The 15,679-nt window shown below is 47.1% G+C and overlaps 1 protein-coding gene and 1 non-coding gene across 4 annotated transcripts in view; one reads left to right on the top strand and one right to left on the bottom strand.

Moving 5' to 3' along the window:
* Positions 1-6,010: 6,010 nt before the first annotated feature.
* The window catches only part of MPP2 (MAGUK p55 scaffold protein 2), an 81,592-nt gene continuing 71,923 nt past the window's right edge, over positions 6,011-15,679 (top strand). For 2 of the 3 annotated variants that reach the window (XM_053259277.1, XM_053259281.1), the window contains exon 1: positions 6,011-6,250. The gene's annotated coding sequence lies outside the window, so the exon portion shown is untranslated. The remainder of the gene's footprint in view (positions 6,251-15,679) is intronic. The other variant, XM_053259280.1, reaches the window with a different exon arrangement.
* Positions 8,937-9,008, bottom strand: TRNAA-UGC (transfer RNA alanine (anticodon UGC)). The gene has a single exon. It is a non-coding gene; the product is annotated as a tRNA-Ala (tRNA).

Genomic DNA, 15,679 nt, shown 5'->3' on the forward strand with positions numbered 1-15,679 from the left:
GTAGAGGGCAGATATAAGAAAATCCCTGTTAATAATCGGCTCTGTCCTTGTGGTCAAGGTGTAGAATCAATGGCTCATGTTTTGCTATACTGCTTATTTTACAGGGATATTCGTTCTGAATTGATTTCCCCCTTTTTATTGAATATCCCAGGTAGAAAAGGTTTGGATAGCATTCATATTTGTGGTATGAAAAAAGTAAAATAAATAAAGATTTTTTGAATCACTATGTAAGAAGGAGTCTAATGAGGGTGTGGGTAAAATATAAAAAATGGCTGGAACCTAAAACTCCATTATGGTTATCTCCGATTGAAGCTTTAGCACGTAAAGAGGTAAATATCCAATCGCAATGGGGTACTTATAGGGATCTGTTATATTTTCAAGAAAAGGACTGTAAGTTAAAATGTTTAATTGAAGTACAAAATTTGGTTAGTGATTGGTTTCAGTACCATCAGCTAAACGAAGTTTATAAGAAGGATCTCAAAGTTGGATTTGAGGATCAGATGTCGAGATTTGAGAAGGAGCTGTGTGAAAATGATGGAAAATTCGTTTCTAAAATGTATAAGCTCTTGCTTTTGGAGGAGACAAGAGACGAAGTGGTAAAAACGACTATGGTAAAGTGGGCTCAAGATGTGGGGTGCAATATAGAAATGGCAGCCTGGGAAAAATTATGGAAAACTGATTTAAAGTTCATTGCATGTTATGTTTTAAAAGAAAATTACTATAAAATGATGTATAGATGGTATTTGACACCAGGGATTATGGGAATTGTAGTCCAATATCTGGGGACCCAAGGTTGAGAATCCCTAATCTGAGGCTTTAAAAGTTAAACATAATACTGGTGGGCTCGGGAAATAACTGGAAACGAGCACAGCTCTCTTAAGCATAATGCAATTCCTAGGGCCAGATGAAAATTTGGTCACCATGTTCTGGATCTGCTGAAGTTGCAATAGATTGTGGGGAAATGTGCTTTGCAGAAGCCACACTTAAATTGCATTTGGGTGTCTCCCCTACAATTTGTGTGAACATCTCATGGCTCTTCCAATGGAAGAGAGGCATTTGTAATGTGAATGAGCATTTTTGCCAGTGCAGGTTTTACATCACTCAATACCAGTATGGTGTAGTAGACAGTGTGTTAGACGTAGACTGAGGAAAGCTGATATCAGATCACCAGGTGACCTTTGCCCAGTCACTATAGCCCTGTTCAGACATGCTGTATTATTATTGTTATTTATTATTATTTACATTTTATATCCTCCTCTTCCTCCAAGGAGCCCAGAGCGATGTACTACATACTTAAGTTTATCCTCACAACAACCCTGTGAGGTAGGTTAGGCTGAGAGAGAAGTGACTGGCCCAGAGTCACCCAGCAAGTCTCATGGCTGAATGGGGATTTGAACTCGGGTCTCCCTGGTCCTAGTCCAGCACTCTAGCCACTACACCATGCTGGCTGAGGGTACTGATGCCTCTACATTCATACATGTGATTGTGTGAATGACTTCGTTTAAAAAGTGAACCTGGGTAAAGGCCCCTCAAATGATGGGACAGATAGCAAGTGTACTGCTGTACTGTGTTCAACGTTAACGTGTGGATAACTGTACCTGTATACATTGTACACTCATTGTGTGAGTGTTAAACATAATGTATGAATGGGACTTATGACTTACCCTAACCTATCTCGCAGGGTTGTTGTGAGGATACGAAAGTGGGTGGCAGACAGTGGCTGCATTTGCGCATAACATGGAAACGGAGTTAAAGGGGCCAGAGGTTGCCAAATCTGCATGCGCAGATGCATGCAGCTCCAGTTCCACGAGAGTACCTACCCAAGGTTTCCATCTTGGAACTCCAATCTGAACCCTCAGGTTGTAGTGACTTTCGTTGCCCCAACCCAAGATTAAACGTAGCCTGCGTGACATCCAAATTTAGAATGCAGGCTGCATTCCCTGTGACTGGAGTTGAGGGAGGGGGCTCTTCCCTCTCTCCAGCTGTGATTGGCTGTGCAGGCTGTCCTTCATGAAAGAAGGAAATCCACACAGCCAGTTCCCCCTCCTCTCTGCAGTCTCGCTGACTGTGGGATCCCTACTCTCTGTTTCATCCAAATTCAGACAGGAGAGCAGGGGTGGGGTGGGGAGTGGGACCGTGGGTCCATTGGACCCACAGTTCTGTGTCACGTGCGAATTTGGCCTATGTATGCCGCCCTGAGTTCCTTGGAGGAATGGGAGGGTTAAAGGTTATACATTCACATGGGGGGGGGCGGACAATGTTGCCACACTAAACCTTGTCTGTAAAATTACCCTCTGACTCACAGCTGGGAGACTTGGTTCAAGCTCCACTTCTAAGACAGGGCCGTTATTTGTTTCTTCAATATCCTTGTCTCCCAGCTTCCACCTTCAAATGTGGGCAGCTTCCGACATTAACACAATATGCAATACAAAATTACAAGACAGAAGCATCGGACCCCAGTAGATAAGAATAAACCAGCGAAAACCCCAGTCCTGAGTTGGACCATGTCAACCTTGTTTCACACCCATGATGCTTTAGCTTCCTTAAAGCAAGCAGGAACAGACATCACTGAATATATCTAGGGAGCAGGGGTGTAGCTGCAACTGAGTGGATGGGTTCAAAGAACCCAGGCCTCCTAGCTGCTGAGGGCCCCCCAGATCCACCCCCCCTCACCTAGCTACGCCCCTGCTAGGGAGGGGGTTTCTCAGGCTCAGAGACAGTAGCTCTGGGCAGCCGATTCATCTGGGGAGAATGAGACTATGGAGTGGGTGCCATTTATACTTACTGGCCCTGCCCACTACTGATCTCCAGACATTGATTGATTGATACCCCAGCACAGATCCTTTGCACCTATCACATTTTGTAGGTTCTATGCTTTAAAGCAGGGATCCCCACCCTTGGGTCCCGAAATGTTGTCGAACAATGTCTGGACACCCAAGGTTGAGAACCCCTGCTTTTAAGCCAACCAAACCCTGAATGTCACAGATTGGGAGAGGGCATTAAGCATGATCCTGCTCCACACATGTTTATATTCTGTTAAAATAAACAGACAGATACGCAGACAGCACAATAAAGAAAAATGCGTGTGGATCAGGAGCCCAGAGTGGCATACATAGCTATGTTTATCCTCATAACAGTCTAAAGTAGGTTAGATTGATCGATGAGTGACTGGCCCAGAGTCACCCAATGAGTTTCATGGCTGAATGAGGACTGGAATCCGGGTCTTCCCTAGTCCAACACTGTAACCACTACAAACACAATACAACAAATACAATGAGGCGAGTCTCACAATTGGTGAGACTCGCCCAGAGTGGGTTTGTGGGGAGAGTAGGCTTAGTCCGCTCTCCCTGCAGACGACCGGAGGGGAAGCGCTGGGCGGCCGGATCGGGCACCCGCACCACTGCCGGCTCTGTCACAGAGCGAACGGGGGCTTAGGAGTTTGGGGGCTGTGCAGCCCCTGGAGGTTCCAGCATGCTCTGCGCGAATGTGCAGAGCATGCTGGAGAGACCCCTGAGGCGGGAGGCTGCTTTTTCGCCTCTCAGTCGGGGGTCTCCTCGGGAGTTGTTGCAGCGTGGAGCCACGCCGCGGCAACACACGATCTGGAAACCCCAGTTAGCGGAGGGCTAAGGGGAGGGCTTCTCCTGCTTTGAGGCAACGCTTTGAGGTGGTTCTCACATTCTGCTAAAACCTAGCCTGATTTTAGCCAATCGTGAGAATAGCCTCAGTGAATATTTATACACAGCTTTCCAACAAAAGCTCCCAAAATGATTTACATAGATAGATATAAATAAATGAATGCATAATTATAAATAAATAACTACATTATGTTAAAATAAAGAGACAGATACGCAAATAACACAATAAAGAAAAATTGTGGATCAGGAGCCCAGAGCAGCATACATAGATGTGTACTACAAATACTTTACACCAATATACTAGACCATGCCGGCTCTCAATTTATAATAGTAAATTATTATAGAACTAAACAAACATCATAGAATCAAAGACAAAAACACAGCACAGAGACATAGCAGATGGCATCACCTATCATCATCATCATCATCATCAACAACAACATCCTGGGAGAATGCAAAGTTACTTTGCCTCCCCTCCTCACATTTCAATGGTGGTAAAAAGCAAAGAAATGAAGTTTACTTTACTACTGTGGCTGTGCCAACCGAGTCAAAAAATAACAATCAAGGCTGTCACTGTTGAGAAACTGTAGTGGGTTAATCAAAAAGATCTTAGTTGGTTAAGTGAATATGGTTTAAAGCTACAGTTTTGAAGAGAGATAAACAAGTTTTTGTTTGTTTAAGGGGATGCATATGTAGGTCAAAGGAGGAGCCAACTTAGAAGAGGCATCCCATTCTGTGTGGAGTGCAAGGGATATATAAACAAAGATACCCTTAATGAAATATACTCATAAAAGATACCCATTTATGGTATCTGTGATCTGTGGTTTTTCTAAGTTTTTATAACTTAAAAAAATTACACTTTTTAAAAAAAGGTCAGATTAATTACATTACATTATGATTACATAATGCTATGTAACCCCTGCTAACTTGGCAAAGAGGCCCCTTTTCAAAGTGGTGAGCCTCTTTATATAGCAGGGGGAGGGTAAATGGCCCTATCTACTCCCAGCACAGTACCTCCAGTGGCTGTTGCTGGTGTCTATCTTATGTATCTTTTTAGATTGCGAGCCCTTTGGGGACAGGAATCCATTTTATTTATTTATTATTTGTCTGTGTAAACGGCCCTGAGCCATTTTTGGAAGGGTGGTATAAAAATTGAATCAATAATAATAATAATAATAATTAATATTAATAATAATAATAATAATAATTCTATTTCTTTTTCTTCTATTCTGCTATCCCATCGACATAGCAATACCAGGGGATAGCAGAATAGAAGAAAAACAAATAGAAAATATCACAAAATACAAAGATCTACAAATTGAAATTGAAAGGCTGTGGCAGAAGAAGACCCAAATAATCCCAGTGGTAATTGGTGCCCTGGGTGCAATTCCAAAACAACTTGAAGTGCACCTCAACACCATAGGGGCCACAGAAATCACCATCAGCCAATTACAAAAAGCAACATTACTGGGAACAGCCTATATTCTGCGACGATATCTATAATAATAACAGCAACAACACTGATAATCAAATTCAGCCAACCCAGGTCCTTGGGAAGGACTCAATGTCTGGATAAAACAAACCAGTCAATAACACCTGTCTGACTGTATAAACAATAAATAATAATAATAATAGAGGATGCTGTTTTATTTGATTTAGAACACTTTTAATGACTCAGTCTAGCTGTAAAGGCTACAGTCCCAATCACCACTTGATCTTATGCAACTTTACTTGGAAGAAAGTCCTTGACTAAAGCTGCACTCCTAGGCACATTCACTTGTGGGTAAATCCTGTTTGCCACTGTGGGACTTAAGAAAACAAGCAAGGGAGCTGTAAAGCATCCTCTTAGGTTCTCTTTGTAATAGGTTTTTCTTTTCTTTTTAAACCATACCTAAGAATGTTGAAGCCCTGAGGGACTCTGTATCTCTCTTTTGTTCAAAAAGAGCCCTGCCGAGTCGCCAGCTGATGTGAAAGTCGAGTGGGTCAAGTTTTTGACCCTCTTCTGCTTTCAACAAGTGACCAGGAGAAATACAACAGATGATGAAATGTGTTTTGGCCTGGAGAGGGAGCACCTCTCCACACAGGCTGCACCTGTTGAGTTTCTGCCACTAGTCATGCAGCTGCGGATAAAAGGCAGAGAAGCAGCCTTGCTAGGGAGGGGGCTGTAGCAAACCCAGCAGGGAGCTATGGCCACTCTGCTCCCATCCCCGCCCTCCCATGAGTAACAAGCCTCTCCGCTCGTGCTTAAAAGCACATGACGTAAGAGCGGGCCAAGTCCCTGTGGGAGCTGAGCGCTGTAGTAGACCCCATGCTGAAGCCCCGTCACTTGTTACTGAAAGCCTCCTGCACAAACAAGGGAACGGCAGAAAGCGGGCGGGCGGGCGGGCGCTGGCGGAACCCGAGGAATCCCGTTTCTGCGAGGCAAGCGCGGTGCCCCTTTAGGGCCCCCTAGAGGCCGATCCGAGAAGTGATCCGAGCCAGCGCCACAAACACTCCTCAGAGGCAGCTCGGTACCGCCCGGATCCATCTCGGAGGGGCTTCGGGGGTCACGAATCGGGATCCATTTCCACCCAGCCCCACGTTGCCATTTCCCCGTCGCTTCTGCGCTCAAGCAGGTGAGTGGCTGCTACGTCTCGTTTCCCTCCGTGTCTCCATCCCCCGCTTCTCTTTTCCTTCTTCAAATAGTGCCCCGAGGTTTCTTCCTCCTCCCTCCCTCCCCCCGCCCCGATTTTGCAAAACGACGTGCGAATTGCCACGGCGGAGAGACCCGCGGCTTGCCTCGCGTCTCCTCCTCGTCTCCCACCCCCGACTGCGCGGAGGCAATGCCGCTTGCCTCAGTCAGAGTCTGGTCAATTTCAACCCTGATCGCGCGGCTCCGTTTCAGTCCATATCGTCGGTTTTGCTCCTTCTGGTTTCTCTTCCTCCTTGGATCGGGCTCCTCCCCAGCATCTCGCCTCGCTCTGGAAAAGGAGGAATGATCGTATCTCCGGGTGGATGAGGAGGGAACCTCCCTTGCTGTATTGAGGGCAAGGAGCGCCTCTCTCTTTTCCTCCCTTCCCAGCCTCCCCGCCTCCCCCTTCCCTTCCTCCGCTAAACTGGATGACGGGTCCTTTTACATGACTTTCTCCCTGCCGTGGTCTGCTTGCTCTCCGTGCCTTTTCTCTTCATTGTCGGCTCCTTGCTTTTGATGAGCGTCTCGTGTGTGTGTGTGTGTGTGTGTGCAGGGTTGATTGCTGCCTGTTTCTCCTAAGGCGCGCGCTCTCTCTCCCGGTCCTCCCGCCATCCATACACTAAGCTACCATGGGTAATACCGAGAGTTGTTAAATCTTCTCCTGTCCTCCTCTCCCCAGCCCTGTTAAGGGTTTGATTCCTTCCTCCCACCCCCAGTCAAGTTGCAAAAGGCATGTTTTCCCCCGATCCTTGAAACGTCAAGGTGTATTTGCACGACAGGGTCTTCAGAAGAATGCCTCCCCTCCCCCGCCCCTTTTAAAAGAATCTCTCCAGTGATGTAGTTGCAAATGCAGAAGTGCAGGTGCTGCTCTCCATGACAGCCCCCATGGCCATGCCCACCCCAAGAGCCAGCGAATCTGAGAAGTACTGGCACTCTGTCCCTGCGCGTCCCCCCTCCAGGACACCCCTGAAGTTCTCCCTCTTTCAGCTGGGAGGAGACCGAAGTTCAGTGGTAGAGCCTCTGCTTTGCATACAGAAGGCCCCAGGTTCAATCCTTGGCAGCATCTCCAGGTAGGGCTGGGAAGGAGTCCTGCCTGAAACCTTGAAGAAGCTGCTGCCAGTCAGTGCAGACAATATTGAGCGAGATGGACCAATGGTCTGACTCCGTATCAGGCAGCTTCCAAGGTCCCTCTCTTATTCCAGGGCTTTGTAGCCCCATAAAACAAGATGGATGACTGTCATCTTAGGCCACCAAAGACCCATCTCTCTCTTTTTATACATCCCAGAACGTAACAGCACTGTAGCGGGGCATCAGGCACTTCCTGGTCTGAGTGACACAACCTTGCTCCGTATCGCCCCTCCCTTTGGAACAAACACTTGAAAAACTGTACACATCTAAACCAGCCCGAGAAATTCTGTTTTTAAAAAGTCACCCCACCACCCCCACTTCTCTGTAGATGCTCAAGATGAATAGAGGGAAATTAAGTGGCTCCTGCTTCTTAGGGACTTGTCTTAGGTTTCTCTGTGATATTTTAGGCAAAATGGCAACCTGTGGTTTCAATCTGAATTAGGGCTTAGGAACTGATTTCACTGCTGGCTCAGGCAGCCTATGAAGATCCTAAGCAGCAGTGAACCCAGTGCCTTTGAGCATGTGCAGAGTGGTTCTCTGTCACAACAAAGCAAGCACACTATCTCTCACCGCACAGTATTTCTATCCAGAGCACATAGTATGATCTTCCCCCAGTTCTGAACCTAAACATGAATCATAGAAAATAATAGTCTGCTACCATATCTGCAAGAGAAATATACTTTGGGGAATTTGGTGCGACAGGGACCAGGGCACGTGTTGCTTCTTCACAGCCCTGGAGCACTATTGCAGTCTGTTTATTTGTATTTCACCTTCACGGATCTCACAGGAATATTGCAAGCTGCCTTATATGGAGTCAGACCATTGGTCCTATCTAGCTCAGTATTCTCTACACTAGAGGTGTGCACAGAACTGGTTAGGGTTTTGACTGGTTTTGTCTCGGGTCTGGGTCTGGACTAACTGGATCCATTCCAGTTTGGCCATTGAACCGGGCTGAACTAGTTCACGGGGCTGGATGGGGGGTATTTGCATCACCATGCAAATGGCCTCTGGAGGTCACGTGGAGGTCATGAAAATGGCCTCTGTGCATGTGCAGAGGCCCGAATCGGGTCACATCTGGCCCGGGCTGCTTTGGGGAGGATGAGGGGGGTGGGTTTGTGGAGCCCCCACTGCTGATGTCTCTGCCGCCGCCATGGCTGCCTCCACCGTCCCTGCTGCCCTGGCTGCCTGAAAGTTACATGTAAAAAGTACTCTTTTGCTTCCTGCCCCTGTCCTTTGGCTAGGGAATCCCCCTTGACCAGTATGCCCCTGAACTGTCCCGTGAACTGGTTCTTAGAACCAGGTCCAGTCCGGGTTGCACTCAGACTGACCCCCCCCCCCCCACTTTGGGGAGCCAGTCCAGTTCAAACTTGAACTGCCCAAACCGGGCCGGTTCGGTTCGATTGAAACCGTGGTTTGAATCAAGTCAGCTCGCACATCCCTAATCTACACTGCCTGGCAGTGACTGCTCCAAGGTTTCAGGCAGGACTCTTTCCAGCCCTATCTGGAGATGCCAGGGATCGAACCTGGGACCTTCTGCATGCAAAGCAGATGCTCTACCACTGGGCTACAGCCCCATCCCCAGCTCATCGCATTGTCTGTTGGGTGTTTAAGTGGTCACCCATCCATGCACTTTCCAGACATAGACCTGTATGGACTGTAGGCACATGATACAGCCACCTATGCTGGCCTTGGGCCGAAATAAACCAATACATATATACACGATACAGCCACCGTTCTGAAGCTAAGCTGGTCTTGGTGTGGTACTTGGATGGGAGATCCATGTATGCCACTTTTGGGGGTGGGCCATAGCTCAGTGGCAGAGCATCTTCTTTGCATGCAGAAGGTCCCAGGTTCAATCCCTGGCATCTCCAGGTAGGGCTGGGAATGTTTCCTGCCCGAAACCTTGGAGAAGCTATTGCCATCAGTGTTGACAGTACTGAGCTAGATGGACCAATGATCTGAATTGGTTTAGGGTAGCTTCTGCTGCTCCTGTGTAGCTTTTGCAAGATGGCTTGTACCCTCGGGCCAAGACAGGTCCCTGCCCCAAGAGGCTTACAATCTAGATATTGTAAGGAATATCAAGGAAGGAAGGAAGGAGAGGAGAGGAGAGGAGAGGAGAGGAGAGGATAGGAGAGGAGAGGAGAACAGAATGAAAACAGGGGCAAGCAGGGAAAGAAAATGTGATTGTTTCAGTTACAAGTACTTGAGCTTAGTTAGTGAAAGCAAAGAGGACTACAGTGTTGTGTCAAAGGTTGTTTTGTCAATTGCAAAGATGGATTTGATAGCATGACAAGTGCACTTGCCAGTGCAACTCCTGCACAGTTATCAAAGATACAGGTGCCCTGGCTGGGGCGCTTCCCAGACTAGACCTTGCAACGGGGTCACAACACATCTTTGAAGTGTGCTTTCACACTTCCTGTGTCGTGACACCGCAGTCCCGACGAAAGCGCCAGGGTGCCGTTCATATGCCGGATGCCTTGTTTTGAATTTAATCGCTGCGACTTAGTGCTATGATGTCATTTATCTGGCGTAAAAAAAGGTGTTGTGTTGGGTTGTTGGTTTTCGCGAGACTGCTCCCCCTTCAGGTTTTACGTTGTGAAAGTGATTTGCCTGAAAAGAGCATTTTGCCGCTTTTGAGTGGCTAGTCTGGAAAGCGCCCAGGTTGTGACTGGTCAGCCTAGATGCACACGGACAGCACTTCAGGGAAGCTGATTCCAAGAGCGTGGCTTGGAATCAGGAATCAGCCCCAGGATTGTTTTGGTTTAAATTTCAGAGTTCAGCTCTAGAAATCTGATATGCTATGTTGATAAAAACAAAGTACTTCTTAGGACATGCAGAATGCATTTTGCTTGCCTCTGAGCCACCAAAGCAGGAAGTCCAGAAGGTCTGAGCCTTAGAACCCCTCATTTGATTGCAGCTTTTAAGAACAGTTGATATAGCTTTGTATTTCAGTATAAAATGATTTATTGTTTTCTAGAGCTGGAAGAAAAATCAGATTCTCCTAACTTAGAATTTTCTTGCAAAATCAAGTTTATATTCTAATATCAATTCCACCCCTCCCCCAGAACCCCAATTGTGGATAAGATTTGATTTAGGAGCTTGTGGGGTGGGGGTGGAAAGAGATGTAAATATACTGAACCTGTATAGTCTTAAAAAATACTCAAGATAAGTGGACATGATTTAGGACAGGAGCTCATAAACTTTCTGCATCTATGGACCCCTCAGATCTGAGGGGTAAATTCTGCATGCAAGGACCTCACCCCATTTATATACCGTAACATATTTTCATAAGGCTGTAGCAAAAAGAGAGGGGGAAATAAGTACTTAGGATAGTTTATTTTCAAGAATTTTTTCTGACTTGCCAGGAAGCAAATGAAATTCAGTACAGCAAAAATGTTGCATGGAGACCCAGGAGATCTAAGGACCTCAGATTAAGAATCCCTGGTTTAGGATTTGGGGTATTTTAAAGCATTCCTTTCAAAATGTTTTCAAGTTTTATGGATGGCAATTTTAATTTGTTTTTACATGATGTTTAGGTTTTAGTTGTTGTTGGTTTAAATTGAAAACCACCCTGGGGTTTTATATAGGGCGCTATAAAAATATGATGATGGATAAATAGAGATAAATAAATAAATAAATACAATGTCGAAACCCAAACTTGACATAACATAGAGAATGCTTCCAGGGTCCAGAAAATGAGGGCACCTTTGTGTTTTTCTATGAGCTCAAGAGCCACACAAATGTTGAACTTCAAGCGGATTGACTGTAGCAGTGTATTACATAATGGGAAATGTGGTGATCGTCTCCTGGGCTGGCAGCAGGGAACGGCTTAGCAGCCTGCTCTCTCTGTTTTCATCTGCGGTGGGGCCAGCATATCACATGAACACACGCCTATATAATCCAAAAGACACAGTGACGCTGGAGACAATAATTTTGAATGGATGTGTCAGGAGGTGTTGATTCCCTTGGACTGCTTAATTAAAAAGTAGGGCAGATTTTTGTGTGAATAGGTAGGCTTGTGTCTGTCTGTGTGTGGATGCATTGGGCGGGGGGTGGGGGAGGGAGGCAGGCAGACCGAGATGCTTCCTAGAGGTAATATCATGTGCGCACACATGCGTGCTCTGGCTCTCTTTGCAGCCCTGCTGTCCCCTAACATAGTTAATAGCCTCATTCTACCCAGATGCTTGCAGCACAAACAGCTGGTCTAATTAATCTCTCTTAACCACCCTTCTGTCCACTGGCAAATTGAAGGAACTCCTCCTGTTAGCTATGTGGCTGGCACAGAGTGGCGTCAAAAAGCTTTTGACAAAGTCCTGCACCAACGGCAGGATGGTTTTCACAATGGTGGGAGGGAAGCAGTGGCACTCCTCTCTTTAGCTCCATGACTCCCTCTCCGACTGTCTCCTCAGATCCATGCTTTTCACTGTGTGCTGCCTCTGTGTCTTGTCTCTGAATGGGCTGCAGCTATCCTCTGTGCCTGCTCAGCATTCCTGTATCTGTGCGTAGACGGGGTGGCTCTTCCATGCGGCAAAGGGAGGCAGATGCCTCAGGCGCCAGATTATTGGGGCACCAACAAGGTGGCAAGCTGCACTTTCTTAAAAGGGGCAGAGGGAGGGGGGTACATGCAAGGGGTGGCATTTAGCATGTTGCCTTAGGGGTATAGAGGCCTTGAACTGCCACTGAATGAGTGCACACACATGGTGTCAGGGGTGTAGGGAACTTGGAGGCAGCCCTGCCCTACCACCTACTCCCGTGGCCCCACTCCCTGCCTTCATGGCCCACCACCGCCTGCTGATCTTCATGGTCCATCATCACCACCATGTGACACTGTTGGGGCTGAGCACCACGCTTGGCCAAACTCCATACCTCAGACCGCGTCACGTGCCAGTGTGAAAATAGCAGCGAAGTGGGTCAGAGTGAGCCCACGGGGGCTGGAGAAGGTGTGCACTCCTCTCCTTCGGCCTTGTGAGGTTTCATTACATTCTCCTCTATCCATCTGTTCTGCAGGAAAATATTTTTTCTTTAACTTCTTATTTTCCACTCCGCTGCCTGTTCTACCACCTTCATTAACCACTCTACCAAATGGCTCACTGTCTCTCTGTTTCCCTTCCTTTTCAGACATCTTCCCACTAATCTTTCTAATCTCAAGCTTTCTTACCTTACCCACTCAACTTTTCCTGTTCCTAAGGCCCTTTTCTCAGCCGAGTTATTTCCTTTATTTAAGATATATATGCCCTATCTTATTTTAACAAACATTCACAAAGTGGTTGACCCTTTCACTTAAACTCACAAAGCTAGACTGGTTAAAAGACTGTATTGTTGACAACTTCCCAGAGCAGGGGAAATGTTTGTGAACATTCTACAGCCCAGCAGCAAATGTGTACCAGATACTTCCTCACTGCATCTGCTACCCAGAAATCTTCCACCCTTTTCTTTATGGTGTTTTGCTACTGAATTCCACCTAAAATGGGTCGAAGAAGTGTGAAGTCCTATAACTTAAAAAAAGTATTCCAAAATTTTAGGCAGCTTGTTGCTTTGATCAGCACTGCACCACCATCCATGAAGAACTATTAACTATGTATGCAGCCTTAAGACTACAGACCCATGATACAACGTGACAGTGAGCCTTTTCTCATGATCAGTGAGAAGGGCTGGGTGGCGGGCGACAGGGAAGGCAGCAGAAGCTTGTCTTCCCTGTGGACAATCCAGCTGCCGGTCCGGCGGGGGGGGGGGGGTGTCAGGGCACATGATCTCACGCACCCAGATGGTCCCCTGCTTTGCCCAGCAGTGTGGATCTGTGGGGGTCGGGATGCGTCATCCTGCCCCCAGATCTCCCACAAACACCCCGTGAGTGTGCTGTGCAATGTGGGTATCCCAGCAGCAATGGGTGGGCACCCATCACTGCTACAGGTGATCAGGAAAATGGGGCTAAAGAAGCACTCGCTCACTTAACCAGTTTTAGAGGTGGTCTTGCCACTGGGGTACCGCCTGCAACCATTTGGAACATAGGAAGCTGCCATATACTGAGTCAGACCACTGGTCTAGCTAGCTCAGTATTGTCTTCACAGACTGGCAGCGGCTTCTCCAAGGTTGCAGGCAGGAATCTCTCTCTGCCCTATCTTGGAGATGCTGCCAGGGAGGAAACTTGGAACCTTCTGCTCTTCCCAGAGCGGCTCCATCCCCTGAGGGGAATATCTTACAGTGCTCACATTTCTAGTCTCCCATTCATATGCAACCGGGGCAGACCCTGCTTAGCTAAGGAGACAAGTCATGCTTGCTACCACAAGACCAGTTCTCCTCTTTGGCTCCCATTGCTTCTCACATGCAGCCAAGACTGGGCTTGACTGCCTTAGCTCCGTTTTGGTTGTGCGTGAGAACAGCCTCAGTGAATGAAATATGCATGTATGATAACATCGGAAGGCAGGCTGCCATGGAAGCAAATAATTAACAATACGGATGGTGTAGCAGGGGAAATGGAGCCACGCCATATCCAAAATATCAAGCAGGTTTTCTGTGGGAATCCATTATCTTTTGGGTCAGGGGAAGAAGAAGAAAAAAGACTAAAAGACAGAATTCCATGTTTTTGCTTATTCCTAATTTGAAGTACTCGGGGACTCTCTTCAGCCAGCTGCCCTAGAATCTGTTTTTGGTGCTCTTTGTTAGTTGAGGAAATGTGAGTGCTCAATGTGGAGTGCTCCCCAATATCTTGCAGGGACTTCAACGTAAATCGGCGCCATGTCTGAACGACACACGTGCCCTTCCTGTGGCGAAGCAAAGTTAAACTGCCATGTGGGAATGGCCCTGATAGGGCTGCAAAAGATTGAAATCCCAGAGCGCTGCTGTCAAATACTGAGCTAGATGAAGCAATGATCAGACTCAGTTGAAGGCAGCTTACTATGTAGGAACCTCAGTATAAGGCAGCTGCATAGGTCCAAAGGACCAGTTTTGCCTGTCTTTCTTCAGTGCCCCTGCAATTTCTGCTCAACTTCAGGGTTCTCATACTCTGAGAAGAGAATGAAAAAATAATAAAGAAGAGAAGCAAGGTATTCTGAAATCCTTGTTTTCTTTCTGCAACAAACAGACTTGACTCTCCCTTTCAGGCCCCACCAGACAACCCGGTCTATAATTTCATTAGCAAAAAGGCCATGTCTGATGTCCTATCAGGAGCCTCCTCTGTTGCCAGTGTACTATTGATTTGTAAGTTATTGATGGAGCTGTTGCTTGTGGGTATGTTGGTTCTGTGATCGATTACTTCCCCCTCTGTGTGGCCATCAGACATGGTTGAGATTTCTCTTGTGAGCTGTTACAGAGGGCTGGATTAATATCGAAGCATACTAGGGGTGGCCAGCCAGGCCAATTACCTCTGCTTGTATTTTTGTTCTAAAGAAAGTTTCTTGTTTAGAAAAGGAAGCGTGGAAATAGGATTGCAAGTCCTCCAGGAACTGGCACCAATCTCCAGGAAGTTTTTCACACCCAGCTTTTAGTTGGCATCTCCTCCAGAATGGAGTGTGCATTCACATATGGGCCAAATTTGCCTCGAAGTTCCTGTGAGCTTTCAGGGAGCACTTCACACACAATTCGGGGTTTTCACTGCCCGTTAGAGTGTAGCCCGGTTTCTATCCAGAGTAAAACAACCCACTTTTTTGCGTCGGGTTTTGGGGGCAACTTTGAACTCGCGCTCCAGGTGATTATCAAAAGCAATTGCGTGCTTGCTTCGGCAGCACATATACTAAAATGGGAACGAAAGCAATTGTGGAGATTTTAATAGGTTGATATTGTGAAGAAATATTGGGGGAAACCCGCCCTTTCCAAATACAGCTTCATTCAGAGTTGGCAACTCACCATGCAGATGTAGGGGTTCTATTTGCTGACCTCTCAGGACATGTTTGCATCAAGGCCCCTCCCCCATTTGCAAGAAATACTCCAGAATTCACCACAAACAATTGATCAGGACCAAACTGGTTGTGCACATAAGTGCACTCAGGTGCCTAGGCATAATTGATTTTTTTGGGGGGGATGTTCCTGAGCCGTGGGGTTCTAGGGGGCCACCAAGGAGCCTCCTTGCCCCTCCCAGGGCATCTCCTTACACCCCCCTCCATTATCCCTTCTCCCCTGCTGTGCTTCCCCTCCGCCACTGCCAAGGCCAGCATGTTATCCTGCACCGGCCATGCCCCTTCCCCTGTGTCAACACAATGATGCAGGAGGAAGGGGCGTGGCCAGCACTGGGCATGAACATGTGGCTCCT

Source organism: Hemicordylus capensis, chromosome 6, assembly GCF_027244095.1.
Source record: "Hemicordylus capensis ecotype Gifberg chromosome 6, rHemCap1.1.pri, whole genome shotgun sequence".
In the NCBI taxonomy this organism is placed as follows: Eukaryota; Metazoa; Chordata; class Lepidosauria; order Squamata; family Cordylidae; genus Hemicordylus; species Hemicordylus capensis.